This window comes from Euphorbia lathyris, chromosome 3, assembly GCF_963576675.1.
Source record: "Euphorbia lathyris chromosome 3, ddEupLath1.1, whole genome shotgun sequence".
Taxonomy (NCBI): Eukaryota; Viridiplantae; Streptophyta; class Magnoliopsida; order Malpighiales; family Euphorbiaceae; genus Euphorbia; species Euphorbia lathyris.
Genome location: NC_088912.1, coordinates 2,511,231 through 2,522,303, shown reverse-complemented (window position 1 = coordinate 2,522,303; position 11,073 = coordinate 2,511,231).

The following is an 11,073-nucleotide window of genomic DNA, read 5'->3' as shown; positions in this document are numbered from 1 at the left end:
TAACATAAACATCGAATAAATTTTTTAAATTGTCTTTTAATTAGGAGTAAAATTGATTTTTGGTTGGAAATGTACAAGTCCAATTTTACTATTTATACAATCTACACTCTTTAGGTAGCAGCTCCTGATTTTGTAAATGCTTGTTTGTGTGTATAAATTTTACAGAGTTGATGATATGTAAATTTAAACAGAAACATTTTAATAATTTAGCGAGTGAGTTCCAAAATTATGTACCAATTTTCTACGTAGTACTGGCATTTGAATAAACCGTGACAACCACATGTCTTTTTGTGTACTTACCTTAACAATAATACAATTGTTAAATGTTTTATTCTATATAAATTATCTCAAAAGTTTCATGTTTATTTTTTTTCTATAAAAGATTAATTAAATTTAACTTTTATTAAATTATATTTACAAAAAGCCAAGGTATCAAAACTAGGACATGGGGCTTCTAAAATGCTTGAGCCGTCCCTGCACATATATATTATATTTTATGTATTTTTTGAAAACATAATTAATCAAATACTTCAAATATTATATAGGAAAAAGAAGTGGTTTTGAGGAATTTTTTAAAGGAAAAAGTGGTTTTGGAATTTGACTATACAATGATTGTAAACTTTACTATGTCTCAGAACTCTTATTTATTCTAATTTGTTATTTTTGTAAATAACTCAACCCATTTTAAATCGGCATTTTTATCGCCTTTTAATATAAAAAATGTCCTTTGCTGTTAACAATGCTATCAATTTGCTGGCTAACAATGAAATTAACCATTACCATTTTGTCATAAAAAAGATTATACAATCCTCAAAAAATTAAAGCATGAAATCATATGAAATTTAGATCAATATATTGGACCGGTTCGACTGAAACCGATCAATTTTTCGATTTGGTTAAAGCTAAATATTTAACTCTCTTTGCTAGATAAAAGGCTCAAATGGTCAGTTTGAATTGTTCTATCCAATTAGATTTCACACATTAATTATTTAATTTAATTAAAAAAAAACAAGGCACTGCACTAATTTTTTTCAAGAGATGAGATAGTGTTTAAGTCTATAATATTGCATGTGCTTGGCTAGTTCCTTGAAAGAAGGGAATCAAGTTCTACTGTAAATTGGTGTGGGGACAAGCTTTTATTCCTGGCTGCAGGTTTATTTTATGGCTTGTTTTTCATATTATACTAGTTCTTAACGATCCGTTTTTTATTTTAATAAAACAGTGCAGGATATTGCAGTGTAGCCTTTGTTTGTTTGGAAATGAGACTATTGATCATTAATTTTTTCATTGTTCTTCCATAAGACCTGTGTGGTTGAGCACAACCGATATATGAATGCCTGCAGTTATGAAGATGCATTTGAGGTTATTGTGCAGGAAAACAACTGGTAAAATTGTTCCTGCTAAAATTGGCAGAATTGCATTAAGGTGGGATTCATAAAATCAATTGGTACTTTATGCAGATTTGGCGTGCTCTCAAGAATCCATTTGAGAAAGTCTGGATAGCATTACAGCCGAAAATGCTCAAGCTTTTCAATACTGGCAAATATATGGTACAATTCCCACTATAAAAACATTCAAGTTTAGGAAAGGATAAAACATTAATACTCTTCAGTTTTGGGAACACAATTGGAAATGAGACTTAAATCAGGCGAAAGTAATTTGATGGAGTCAATAAAATACTTCAAATAAGTTTAAGGAACTAACAAAGACATCTTCAAAATGAAGTATCAATCATTTTTATAAATCAAGTGTAGAGGACTTTAATATATTTATCATTTATCTTCAACTTCTCATATCCTCTTTTATCATCTATAAAGCTCAATGCATCCAAATAGTAAATTAACAATATTCTTTAATTCTCTCCGTTATAAAGTGAACAATTGTAGAGTTTCGATCCCTAAATTGGATAAAGGAATCATGAAGACAAATTACTTATAAAATAATGAAGTTATGGGGATGTAGCTTAAATGGTAGAGCGCTTGCTTTGCATGCGAGAGAAGAACGGGGTGCGACCCCCGCATCTCCACTAGACATTAATTAAACTAAAAGCTTAAACTATATTTCTTCAAAAAAAAAAAAGTAACGTGAAAGTAGAAGAGTCTAGATATCCCATGGTCAGCACACATAAACCCAACTACAAACCACGACTAAGTATTATTAACAAGAAGAAAAAAAGTGCATAATAAAGATAATAAACTAAACAGAAGTAATACATTTTATTAGTCTTACCTTTTGTGAAATTGTACTATTTTACCTAAATAAGGGAGCTTGATGTCTAAGAGGGCGAGCCTTGGCGCAACGGTAAAACGTTGTTGCCGTGTGACCAGAGGTCACGGGTTCGAGTCTTAGGAGCGGCCTCTTGCCAATTAAATTGGCAAGGGAAGGCTTGCCCCCAATACACCCTTGTGGTGGGACCCCTCCCCGGACCCTCGCTCAGCGGGGACGCGTAATGCGACCGGGCCGCCCAAGGGAGCTTGATGTCTCAAGATTTGTAAAATGATACTAAATTAGTCCAAAGTTCCATTCCCTAGGACGATATTAGTAAACGTTGATCCTAAAATAATGAGTTTCTGTAAAATGGTACTAAATAGAACTTTTCTAAAAACATTGAGGAAATTTTGGTACCTGATCCCTAGATTTTGCATTTGACACATACAGTTGGAAGTAGTTGTTATAGAAACTTGTTAAATTTTGTGAAAATTAACTTATTGAATTATTTTCAATTTGGTAATGCAATTTTATATTGAAAACATTATACAGTATGTGGTAGATCAATTACTGAAATATGATACGTTATAAACTATTAAATAGAAAATATTTACATCTCAATGTTATATTTTGTTTATTTGTAATTATTTTTCAGCATAAGCAGTTTAATTCCACATTTATTTTGAGTTTTGGATTATATTTTGCTTGGGTCCTATGTTGAGTGCTTTAATTAATAAACAATCTGAAATTTTATGCATCTTTTAATCATAATTATTGGAAATGTAACAAACCTAGTTATTTTTTGTACATGTATTCCTCTTGATTTGTGCTTTGCTAAAAGGAATTCCTATAGAAGATGCAGTTGGATTTGGTTCATTTTCTGCTAACACATATTGCAAGGAGGCCGATCAACAAAAAAGTGATGGTTCAGTTAGCTTGACTCGTTAGACCATGTGAGCTCGAGTAGCCACTAGCCGGTATTCCTTCCACTGCTAGGAGCGGGAGGTTGTCGCTGCTCTGTGAACCCAGCCTCACGCGGTGCCCTCCGCTCTAGGAACCAAACCATCTCAACCTTCGTAGAAACAACATGGTTAAACTCTCAGCTTGGAACGGGCCAGCCAGATGTTAGCTACATCGAACTCGAACTTCTGAGTCAGAGTAATGTTCCATCACATTGTTGCTCCCACTTGGGTCACAAGCTTGTGCTACCAAGCTCAGCGATATAAGTTGTTATGGTTGAAACTAATAAGTTATGTAAAGCTATTGTTATGTAACAGTGTGGGATTAGAATTAGTAGAAAATTACAAACTATAATTAATTAATGAAACTTTTATACAAATAAAATTACATCATGCTAAATGTGTCAAATATGACATATATAGATTTAAACCATGACTTATATCCAATATAAAAACCAAACTATATATAGTATGCTTAATTTTTCTCCAGTTGCATTTAATAAGCCTCTATTTTTATTGAATTGTGTTTAATAACTCTCCATTCTTCAACTTTCCCGTGAACTGAACTTTCAAAGTTCCTAATTATTTGTCTATTTGAAATTTTCTTTTTGGTAAGTGGTGAACATTTTGACATGTGGTTGAGTGTGTCTCCCATTTTTTGTATCCAACAAATTTAATTGAGAAATAGGGGGTTGCTGAATGCAATTCGACAAAATCGGGACCGCAGTTGAAGTTTTTAGACCAATTTTATACTTTCAATTGGTTGTTAACTGTAAAATAGAGATGTTTCACTATTTTATATATCATTATAAAATAGAGATGTTTCACTACTCCTTAGTTCTAAAAAAAGTTGTCACATTTTTTTTTTTGTGTGATTTAGTAACATTTACAAAACAAAAAAACTGATTACATGACAAAAAAACTTGACAACATTCATTTGTTAAAAAGGATAGAGATTTCAAGAACTCAGAGTTGATTTACTTCACCTTTTTTTTTTGTCAAGACACATGTTCAGAATTATTATTATTTCATGGAAAGTAATGAGTATTCTTCTTATACATTCCATTACTTGATTAAATTTGAGAGACTTGGATTTGCTTAGCGGACAGCAAAATGAAATCAAAATAACAGAACCCGATGATATTGAATGTAAAATGTGATTTTCAATGGGGTTTAGAGTTTAGAGTGTAAAATAACGGAACTATAAGTAAGCTTCTATGGGTGTGCCTTTGGTTGATCTATCTCTGGTTAATTTGAATAAATCAAAAAATTTATTGAACTATAATGACAATTGGATAGTGAAAACAACTTTAGATTAATATAATTGTGAAAAGTAAGGAGATATATATGTTGGAACAGAAACTCGGAAAGCAACAAAATTAATCCAACACAATAATGGGATGAGTTGACTTGTCTCTTTCTTTAAAACATTGGTGAAATTGTCAGAAAATGCAAGCAGCCCACCCCTAATATGAGTTCATATTGCACAGTACGAATTCTATTTGGGTCTATTTTTGACTACCTAAAAAAGATCTTTGGATAGTAGATACAAAGTAGTAGCGCCTGATAGGAAGAAAGGTTTCGTCCTGTGTTTAATAGCTTGATTTAGCAAAGTATTATTAAAGTTGGGTTCTGTCTAGGAACAATGACTAAACATTTTGCAATGATGGTAAAGTAAAGTTGTCAATTCAACTAACAATGATAAACAATTTGCAATCAAATAAAAGTGTAGTGAAACAAATAATACTCACATCATCCTCTAGCAGTTCTAACAACCTTAAACTTTGGTTTATATGTCAAATGGACAATCTGCTACCCAACAAATGGCATTGACCCCGAACATAAAAATGATCAAAAGCACGAATGATAAAAGACTATTGTGAATAAATTCGTCTCAACAATAAATAACTTGAGGTTCTACCTATATCCTGATTAAACTATCTAATCAATCCATTTATGTTAGTAATTCAATTTATTGATGATATCTATTTTTCACCAACAGGTACTTCGGAATATTTAGGCAAACATTTTTCTTTTATTTATATATTTAGAAATACTCAATCCTGTCCATATTTATTTTAAATTGACAAAGCTCATAAGATACCGTGATTCTGTGGCTCAAGTTAAGTAACATATAAAGGAAACACAATGTAATATATTAACCATTAGATGGACAAAGGAAGCTATATATCCATTCATCTGTACAATTTTCTAGTATATATTTGGACCACTTTTATCAAACAAGTACGAGTCACAGCCGTGTTGCTAAAAAAATATACTAGATTTAAAATTAATAGGTTTAAAAGTCTCATTGTGTCAAAAGGGAAGGCCTATAATTCCTCATTCCATAGATATACCGGGAGTCAAATCAATAAAAAAAAGTGTATCATCATTGAATGCTTGTAAGACAAAGTCCTAAATAACATGTAATTCTTAGAAGCGAAACAGAGAACAATTTCTATGAACACAAAGTCCCTTATTATAAGACCATTCAACTGCAAAGGATTTGCCATTTAGTTAGGGTTGTGTGTTAACATAGCAAGCATTTTCTAGAATTTTTTGTTTCATGAACAAATATAATATAATCCCGAGATAACTTTAGAAAATGGAATAAACCGAAATCTTTGGGGTAGCTTCTCTATTATAAGAAACTGAAACTGAAACTGTGGTTTTTTAACATATTTTGTACACCATGCTGTTGGGATTTCTGTACAGTTTTACTACTTTCTTCATTCACAAGTAGAATTACAAATTTGGAAGTGAAGGATAGAAGAATTACACAAACAGAAAGAACCAATAGAAATTCAGTTACCAAAACTCACACAAGTACCAACAGGGTATGATTGTGGCACAATTTCCTTGCTTCTGCCAATTTAACCTTCTTTTATCTGATAAAAGATTTCTCACTTACAAATTTGATTTGCAATTTCATGTTATCATTCAGACTACTTATTAAATAGAATAAATGTATAAGAAGTTTTTTTTGAGAAAATATACAATAAGTACTTAATTGGTTTTCTTTTGGAATTGGATTCCTCACATGATTATTGGTTCATTGAATTTGGAAATTGATAACATCTAATTGGACATTAATTGAATATTAACACACCTACATCTAACCCATTAATGAGTTACTATTGCTTAAAGGTAGCAACTCTGCGCTGCTGTCTATGGCAACAACAAGGCTGACGTACATAATTTGGGATGTGTTTGAGTGGTTTTAGTTTCCCTCATTTTATTTGTATACAAAATATGAGTATTCCTTGTTGGCAACTAGGCTCCTAATTAGAATAGGACTCCATTATTCCAATAAAAAATGATGTATTCTAGAAATGTGTCTGAGTCATCCATCCAAAATATATATTGGGTTGTTATCAGTTGTGCTTTTTTTTATCTATAAAATGAAAATAAATTTATAATTAGAAATAACATATCTAATGAAAATCTACATATATTAGAAATATCATATTTTTTTAGTGAAAGCTGAGAGTAGAACATTAAAGTTATGAAGATTTCAATTAGGTTAACACGCTCGAAACCTTTAAACAATGGAACCCTAATATTATTATAGAAATCAAATAAAACAAATTCACAAGATAAAATAATCCAAAAACTCGGAAATAAAACAAACAACCTCAAAAATATCATAAGAAGTAGGAATATATTTATTTCATAGGATAATAATAAGAGATGAAACACATAGGTAATGCAAGATTACATAGATGATTGATGAACTGATCAATAGCAATGACAGTAAGGCTTTTTGACATGCTTGCAAAATCCACCTTGTGCATTCAGAACAATAGCTTGTGCAATCTGAATCAGCTGAGCAACTTGGTCTATCGGCGTTGCAGCACACAGAAGTAGAAACTATTTTACCCATCACAACCTTTGGACTCAAGACCATCATAATTGATATCAGAATAAAAATTCCAAACATCTTCATTTTTCATTGTTGTTACAATTAAATGTCTCTATTCATATCAATTTCTCTTATGTTGCCTTCTTTTTATACTACTATAGTTATTTAGAAAAGGAAACTAAATCATTTTGTTACACTACAAGAAAAACAAGTAGTAATGACCAAAACTTAATGAGTGTATAATAAACCATCATTAAAAGCATTAGTTTTTATAATTTTAATGATCGGAATACCTTTAGTGATCAAATATTGCATTTTTCAGTGAGTTAAATAAAATTCCGCTCATTATTATCATTTCCAAAATTTATGGAGGCAAAGTTCCCACCAAAATAAAACAAAAATAAGTGATAATAAATAAAAACAAATAAAACCCTAAAAGCACATCGTTTCTCTCTCCCTATCTCATAAAGAGAAAGCCCCTTTACACAGACTACTTTCGACTCTCCGCCTCCGTCTCCACCTCGGCTCTGCTTCTCCTTAAACATATTTTTACCTTTCCATTATCTTAGATTTCACCCTAATCATTATTTAGCAAGACATCACATTTTCTACTAATTGTAGATTCTATTGAAATTTGAGGATTTTATGGATAATATGTGATGATCCCTGAACAGAACATGAAATCCACCGTCTAAGATTTCATTTAAGATTAAAGTAATTAGCTCAATTTTGCTATACAAACTTTATGATATCAATAGCTGAAAAGTGACCTATCTTAGGTGCTTTATGTTGATTAGGTGATGAAGATCTCACTTCAAATAAGCTGATTGACTGAATTAGGCTAAGTTGAACTGCATTTCCGTTACATGCCTACACATTCATGGCTGTGTAAGTGGACATACAAATGTATTCACAATTACATTCGTGGTTGTAACATTCCCTGTGATGTGATTCACTTTGGTAAATAAGTATATGTTTCATAACTATGATTTCTTTGCTTGTGATTATCCAATAATATATGAGATTTCCATTTTTTGTTGGTCAATTACTCTAGTTTGAATTGAAGTTGCTTCGTTTTTTGCAGATTGATATTGCCGCAGCATGTGAAGTGGCAGATTTAGATTTCCAGCCTCTTTTCAAGCCATATCAACTAGTTGGTTTGATCTTTCTTTTTCTGCTGTACCGAAAGGACATTGGACGTAGTTCTCATATTTCTTTATGGTTCTGTTGTGTGTTTGATATCTGCCTTCTTGAGCCCTCCTTTAAATTGTATATCATTCAAGATGGTTATGAAATATATTGACCAATTAACTATTCCATTGAAGGAGTCTATAGCATTCTCGAAATTTTTTCCGTATTAGGCTTTAAAGATCTAGGGGCAGGTACAATTATGATTCTTTTAGTAGATAAAAAAAATAGGTTCTGCACTATATTAAACTTCACAAAAGAATATGGGAAAATATGACACATTAGAGTGTTTGTTGCTGGTCCCCTAGACATGCAACATTTAGCATTGTATTACCATTGGAAACAGTCTCAAGGGAATTAGTTCTGTTCAAATAAGTATAATAGTTTTAGATTTGTTAAGACATGTGATTTCAATTTTGTCATGTAATATGGACATATTACGTCAACTGTTCGATATGTTCCTCTTTGGCTGAAGTGTACAAGGAAGCCTCTTGTTTGTTGGATGGTTATCTAACCTATTATAGATATTCTTTCCATGTCTAATTATTAATGAGCAATTTTTCCCTCTTATTGAATCTGTTGTGATCCTTGAAGGAGTCATTATAAATCTCTAACGTCACCTTGTAATTCTAGGACTGATTCACTTGTCCTTAGTGTTAAAGGAAGGCGTTGACCTTTTCTTTTTTGAGATAGTGATAATTAAGAGATCAGCAAGCTGTCTCTTTTCCTCATTTGTTCCTTGAGTTGAAGATACAATTTTAACACTACTAAAAAAATTAAATTATGTAAAAACCTGAGTCCTGTTTGCTGAATCCTTGAATATTATGTTGAGCTTATGGAGACTAATATATATAGGCCCAACTTCGGTAGCCCCTGTTGGGCCATCGGCCCAAAAAATTTTTTTTGGGCGATTAGGGTTTCAGACGGTTAGGGTTTCAGGAGTATATATGTAACCTCTTTCTCTGTAATCCGTATCTCATTCATTATAGTGAAATATCCTGACTTGGTAGTGCCCCCAGACGTAGTCATTCTAATCGAGTGGCGAACTGGGTTAACATTCTTGTGTGTTTGCTTATTTTTCGTTTATCGTAATTTCAATTATTCCTAACATCTTATTTCTTAAGTTGAGCCCTCAAATTATTATTTCAGCCAACATTGATATACTTAATTTCACTCATTTATTGTTATTATTATATTTTCATTTGTTGAATTCAAGGGTTCAATGTGTATCATAAGCACATTGCTAGGGTCTAATGTAACAAAGTAAAAGTTTGATGACTCAGCAGATAGAAACAAAAATCTAGGGCTTGATATTGGTTTTTCTGAAATCCAAATTATGGGGAAGGGGGAGTTGATCCTTCATTGATGGTCGCATATGTCATTCTGGTGGAAAAAGAAAAAATATTCATATTTTGCTGCTCCCATATCATTTAAGGAAACATATTGATAACTTGCAAACTCAGCATAGTTTCAAGAGTTTAGTTGGTCATGATTCTCTAATTGGGTTCACCTTATATAATTTGATTTGCTTTCAATTCAGGTTTGCAATTTCTTAGTGGGTCTATTCTTCCTGAACATGATAGATATTTTTGGAGTTATTCCAGTGTATAGTGGCTTTGGGAGTGTATATTGAAATGTCACTAAACCCCAAAAAACAAAAAACCCAGCCAAGGACAAGTAGTAATAAACCATCTCCAAACAAGCAGGACATGAACCAACAAGTTGCATATAAAACTCCTTGCATTTTTCTTTTCTAATCTTAATATATATCTTGGTGATCATTATTGCTAGGTTTACCAGCCTTGGACTACCCACTCGAGTTCCATTCTTGGGACGGACTGTAAAAGTCACCAAGTAACCCTCACAGGCAGAGTTGATATTGGGAAAAATTATTTTGAAAAAAAAATTGGCTAGGCAACTTAATGGAAATAGAAAAAAACCGAACAAAAAGTTTATGTGCAACATAGGTTGTTACTAGCACATGTCCATTGAGCATTAACTAATAAAGTTTTAAATGTACTTTTTTTTTAAATTGCTCATCGAATCTAGAAAGAAGAGCGATCTTCGACCTTTCTTATTGTTGTAGAATAGGTCTACTATTTCCTGATTCCATGTGAATGGTTCTATATGAACTTAATCTCTCTCTTCATTCTTCTTGAATTGTCCCCCTTAGAGGAGCAGGACCCTAGAGTTGAGAGACGCAACGAACCAGCATAAAAAATACTTAGAGTCCCATCTCTCTCTTCATTCTGAACATCAGAGTTGGTTTTTGAACAGGGAATGAGTATTGAAGGGTCTGATTAGCAAGCTCGGTGATGAGGAGGATGTAGAGTCAGTGTCACACGTTCCAACAACAAAACAATAGTTGAATCTCCTTCTTGAACAGGAGGAAATGTTTTGGCCGCAGTAGGCAAAGGTGTTTTGGCTTACGGGTGGTGACCTCATTACAAAATTTTATCACTCTTGCATTAAAGCAAGACGGAAATAGAACCTTATTACGGCTCTCACGGATGACGAAAAGAGGGTGATTGAGGACCTAGTGGAGTTGAGTAATCATGTTCGTAATTATTTTCATACTTTGTTTGCTCCGCCTTCTATTAATTTTTCTGATACATTAATTTATCCCAATCTATTTCCGATAATATGAATCATGGTCTTGTTGCCCCCTTTTACTTATGAAGAATTTAAGACTACAGTGTTTTAGATGCAACATGATAAATCCCCGAGGCCTGATAGACTCAATTCTGGATTTTATCACCATTTTTGGCATTGCATTGGTCCCGATTTCTTTAGTGCTTGTTCGGGTTAGCTAGGGAGGTGTGAACTTCCTGCTAATTTAAATGATACCATTGTTGT